The sequence below is a fragment of the Arvicola amphibius genome, chromosome 5, assembly GCF_903992535.2.
Source record: "Arvicola amphibius chromosome 5, mArvAmp1.2, whole genome shotgun sequence".
NCBI classification, from domain to species: Eukaryota; Metazoa; Chordata; class Mammalia; order Rodentia; family Cricetidae; genus Arvicola; species Arvicola amphibius.
This window is the reverse complement of record NC_052051.1, coordinates 25800016-25806168: the sequence shown is the minus strand read 5'-3', so window position 1 is coordinate 25806168 and position 6153 is coordinate 25800016.

The following is a 6153-nucleotide window of genomic DNA, read 5'->3' as shown; positions in this document are numbered from 1 at the left end:
CATGAGCTCGTTTTTTTTTTTTTTTCTTTTTCTTTTTTTTAAATGGTTTTTTGAGACAGGGTTTCTCTGTGGCTTTGGAACCTGTCCTGGAACTATTTCTTGTAGACCAGGCTGGCTTCAAACTCACAGAGATCCACCTGCCTCTGCCTCCCGAGTGCTGGGATTAAAGGCGTGTGATAGAGTCAAAAAATGGCAGAGCACAGGACTCAAATTCTCATGGCCAGTTGGTGTCCTTTAGTGTGGCCTATAACAGTGATGTTTGTAATGTGTACAATCAACATATCAGGGGGTGGGGGAGGGGCACTGGTGAGTGGAGGATTCAGACAGATCTCATCCCAGAAGGGCAGGACCCAGGCAACAACACAGGACTCACTTAGCAGTGAGCAGGACACTGGCTAGTTCCTGAATATTTTTCCTATGTCCATGGGCATTTGCATTCCGTATTTTGAGTTCCTTGGGACCATTGTTGGTTATCTCCTATTCAAAACCAGCTGGGTGCGGTGTGTGTGTGTGGGGGGGTGTACTGCAATCGTTACTTCGGGCCTCCAGTATTTCCCCTTTTGTTTGCAAAGCAGCCACAGTCTCTTCGCACACATTCGTATTGACAGAAGTCACTACTGCCCTCTTTTACAAGAGGGGCAAGCATTAGCCCCAGAAGACAAGCCTTAAGATGTCCCCGGTAGCCCCTACCAACTCCCTGACTCTGCTTCCCCCCAAAGCTCTTCCATCCTCCAGCTGTCTCCAACTTTCACCCCCAGCTCCACTTCTCACCATAGACCTTGTCAACTGTCACCAGTGGGCATTGTGGCACAGTCATATGCTTAATTTGTTGGTGGCCTGTCCCCTCTTTTGCTTTTCAAGGTCAGTGCAGGGAGTATTCATGTTCCCATTTCACAGGTGAAGAAACTGAGGCTCAGTTAGGCAGGAGTCACCAGTGAATGTTAGGATGGAATCCCAACTCTTCACTCTCCAGTTCTGATAATATATGTATTAGAGGCTGTGGTTTGCATTCCTTTTTTCAAGTTCCATCATCACCACCACCACCACCACCACCACCACCACCATCATCATCATCATCATCATCATCATCATTGTGTGTGCATGTACCCCAGTGTTCAAACGGAGGTCAGAGGACACCTTTCAGGCGTCAATTCTTTCCTTCCTCCACCTTCTTAGGCAGCTTCTGCTATGCTTCATAACCCAGGCTAGCTGGGCCCGAACTTCCAGGAGATTCTGCTGCCTCAGACTCCCCTCTCACAGTAGGACTGTTGGGATTATGCACGTTTATCCCTGCACCCAGCTCTTCTTTTGAAGCATGGGTTCCGGGGCTTGACTCAGCTCATCACATGGTGAGGTAAGGCACTTTCACCCGCTGGCCCCGCAGGGTGTCGTTTCTGCTGGGCTCTGGGAGCACAAAGATGGACAAGATAATCTTGGTGCCCGAGCAACTTCGCGACTTTCTATCCAGTTGTTCAATTACAGAGGCACACACTGAAACCTGCCATTTAGAGTGAGGGGAAAACGCTGTATATATCGGGGTCGGGGTGGGGATGAACACTGTGAACTGTATTGGTGGAGGACACAGAGTCCAGCCTGGGTCGCACCACAGAGGGGTTCCTGTGGTGCCTGTTGGACGAGCAAAGGCTCAAGGGCACCCGATGTGTGACAGGAGGGCTAATCTCGTCAACCTGATGAGATCCAGCATCACCACGAAAACAAATGTCTGGACACGTCTGTGAGGAACTGTCTGGATTATGTTCACTGAAGACTCACCCTCAGTGTGGGCTGTGCGGTTGTATGCGCTGAGGTCCCAGATGGACTAAAACAGAGAAGAGGAGCTGAGTGGCAGCGTTTCTCCCTCTCTTCCTGACTGCAGACGCAGTGTGACCAGCTGCCTCCTGCTACCGAGCTCTCCCCCGAAACTTCCTTCCTGTAGTTGGGGTCGTTCGGTGTTTGGTCACAGCGATAGTAAAATAAGAAGACAGTCGGGGTACAGGGTGTCACAGGCAGCCTGGGAAGCCCAGCAATAGGAGGGGCTTGGCCTGTTTGTGAGCTCCCCACTTCCCACGAGGTACAGGGCCGCTGTGAGGTGACTCGGACACCGGCCTAGGGAATCTTCAAATCTTACCTTCCCAGGCATGGTCCTTGCTTCTGGGACAGTGGTCTGTTCAGGGCCAGGTGTGATAGGAGGTGTGAGGGGGGAGTGGGGAGCAGTGGTGGTGCTGGGGGAGCCCTTGAAACTGCTTTTTCTGCCCCCATCTGTGTGGCCACCTCCAGCTGATAGGTCCTCCCAGGAGGCTGGGGAAGGGTTGAGTTTCATAACACTCTCTCCCCTTCCCCCAGTGTCCCCAGAGGGCAAGAAAAGAGGAAGCACTCTGTGGACTTCCTCTTGGTCAGGGTATACCAAGCCAGGCTCCTCCCTGAAGAGGCAGAACCAGACCAGCTTGCAGGCTCTACAAGGAGTGTCCTGGGCATGACCATGTTCCTCACTCCCATTTGGCTAGAATCCCCCCTGGCAGGGCTGTCAGATCTGGGAATGGGAGAATAATACCATCTCTTTGTTTTATTTCCGGGGGTGGTGAGGGTTGAACACTGGGGCTCAGTATCCCTGAGAAACCCAGGTCGGCCCATGATCTTCTTGCCCCGTCTGCACATCTAACATGCTGTGTGTGTCAGGTGAAGCTCCTCTTCTCTGAGCCTACGTCTTAGAAAAGTCAAGTCCTCCCCCACTTGGCATCTTGGTGATATGTGTGACTTAGTACCAAGGAATCCCATGGCACACGTGTGGGAAAGGCCGGGCAGGATGGTTCCTTCAGACCCGCAGCTCACGGTGGCACAGGCTGGTGCTAAAGACTCTGCGCTCGTCATGGCAGGGATCAGGCAAGACAAGTTGGCCTGGCTTTATGACCTCAGTTTCTCTGCCTTGCATCTGAAACACCCCAGGGAGGACAGAAATGTAAGAGTGGGACCACCCAAACCTGCCCCTTTGGCCTGGGTGAGGGGTAGTTGGACCCAGAATTTCCAAGGAACATTATTTAAAAGCAGAGTGAACCCGGATATGGTGGTTCACACCTGTAATCCCAGTACTTGAGAGGCGGAGGCAGGAGCATTGCTGAGGGTTTGCAGCCTGGTCTGCAGAGTGAAATCTTACCTCAAAACAAAACAAAACAAAACAAAACAAAACAAAACAAAACACCCAGAAACTGAAATCCCTTAACGTCAACTACTAGAACATAAATTCCAAGCAACCAGTGCCTAAATGCTAAGTGAGCTCCTTTCCTCTTTGAATTGACCCTCACCTTTCTTCCTCTGCCCCGTCTGAGATCTTCTTACCACCTGACCCTTTCTCCAGCTTCTGCCCCACCTTTACTCTCCTCTGCTCTCTAATTCTTCCTCCTCTCCAGCAGCTCCTGGCCTGCCCCTCTGCAGGGCTCCTCAATCTTCTCACTTCTCTGATTTCCTTTCCTATAAGCTCTGCCCACTCTGATCCCACATCACCCCTTTGCTCCTCCAGAAATGATAATGTCTGTATTTATGGAGCACCTGCTACATATCTATCTATCTATCTATCTGTCTATCTATCTATCCATCTATTTTTGAGCTAGCTCTCTCAGTATGTAGTTCTGGCTGATCTTGAACTCGAGACCCAGAGAGCCCAGCTACATAGTAGGACCTATTTTGTTCAAGCTGCACAATGCTCCATTTATGATGTGCTGCTATATCCATTCTTACAGATAAGGAACTCAAGGAACAGAAACGTTCAAGAGGTTACCCAATTTTACCCAACTAGCACATAACAGCTTTGGGATTCAAACCCATTGGTCTGATCCTCCACCAACTCACATTTAACTGCTTACCATGCTCGTTTGTGATGTAGGATTCCCCTCTGTATGCTGTGAATACCATTGGTGAATAAAGAAACTTCCTTGGCCTGTTGATAGGGCAGAACTTAGGTAGATGGGGAAAACTAAACTGAATGCTGGGAGAAAGAAGGCAGAGTCAGATAGAGAAGCCATGGAGACACTGCTGGAGACAGATGCGCTGAAACTTTGCTGGTAGTGGTAATGCACAGATTAATGGAGATACGTTAAATTAAGAGAGTTAGCAAATAAGAAGCTAGAGCTAATAGGTCAAGCATTGATTTTAATAATATAGTTTCCGTGTGATTATTTTGGGGCTGAGCAGCTGGGAACCAACAAACGTCCTCCTCACAACTCGCTTGAGTTTTCTGCCTCTGCCCATGCTGAGGGTCCTGCTTAGAGCATTCTTCCTCTCCATTGTCCACCTGCCTAGGCTGTCATAGAAGGTCTTGCTCATAAGTCATATCTATTTCAAAGTCCTTTCCAGATTCTCCAGAAAGAATGGATTTCTTATTCTTTGGTTTTATAACTGAGAAAACTCTATAATGCCACTTAGTGTCATCATCATCATCACCACCACCACCACCATCATCATCATCATCACCACCACCATCATCATCATCATCATCATCATCATCATCATGACCACCATGATCATCACCATCATGACCATCATCATCATGACCATCATCATCATCATCATCACCATCATCATCACCACCACCACTACCATCATCATCATCATCATCATCATCACCACCACCACCACTACCATCATCATCATCACCATCTTGACCATCATTGTCATCACCATCATCATCACCACTACTATCATCATGACCATCATCATCATCACCATCATGACCATCCTAATCATGACCATCATCATCATCATGACCATCATCATCATCATCATCACCATCACCATCACCATCAGCATCAGCATCATGACCATCATCATCACCATCACTATTATGACCATCACTATCATCATCACCATCATCATCATCACCATGATCATTACTATCATCATCATCCATGATAGTCCCATAACCAGGCTGGCTTCAAATTCATAATCCTCCTACATTAACCTCTCAAATGCTGAAGTTAAAATCATGTGCCACCACACTCAGCTTATGTTGAGATCTCCCTCCAGACTACATGTGCCACTCCACCCACCCACCCACCCACACCCATGAACTGCATTGGCAGGAGACGTGCTCTGTCTCCCTCTACTGTCTAGCACAGAGGGTGTTCTCTAAACACTGAGGATTGAATGGCAGGGGCCTTGGCACTCATCCCTGTCACACAGTGGGAAATTTCCAGAAGATGTGTCTCTAACTGGAAAAAAAAACCAGGGAAGCAGGAGGAAGCTGTCGTGCCCTCAGGTAGGGGACACTTTCTGAGAGACAGTTTTACTAATCTTACCGTAATTTACCATTTGGATCAAACTCCCCAGAGGAGCCAGCTGGTGATGAAGTTCCACACTTGAATGACCCCCAGAGGTCTTTGGGAGCCAGCTGTCCTACCCTTGGGGATTTCCCCCTCTTCTGATGCCAGGAACTGAACCATGGGCAGAAGTGACCCTGGCAGGATGCCTTTGTGTCATAGCAGGAAGTGTGGCCAGAGTTCCTAGGCTCATTGCTTAGGCTACCCCAGCCAGACTCATAGGACCTCTGACAGCAAGAGGTCACATGACTTTAATAATATGATAGTTCTGGGGCAAGCATGAACTTCTCTGCCTGGAGGGAAGTTGCCCCATCCTCAGGGATATAGAGTAAGAACCAATCTAGTGTCTTTCACAGTGCTGCCCTGGTACCCTGGCTAGGACTATGGGCAAAATCTGAGTTCTTAAAAGCCCAAGGCCTTTAAGAGAAGCTGTCTCCCTCAGCAACTTCCTAAGACCCCTGGGGCCTCAGACCCAGTGTCACCTAGCATTGCCACATCCTTTAGGGTAGGAGGTAAGGCAGGAGCAAGGCTGAAAAAATGATGCACTCTGTTGTTCAGTCCAGATTGCAATTCACTGTACAACATGGCTTCTTGACATCTCCTCCTTGATCTCCAGGCAACTCACGCACAGGAGAGACACTTGGCAACATCAGACTTAAAGAGCATGTTCAATAGAACACATTTGTTTGATAGCCGGCACCATGGGCTAACCGCTCTCCACGTGAGTTCTCTGGGTCACTAGTACCGCTAGAGTTCAGGTTGGCAGTGTAAACTTCCAGTTCCACATCTACCCTACCTAGTCAAGAACTCTGGGTATGTGGATCAACAGTCTGTTTCAGCAAAC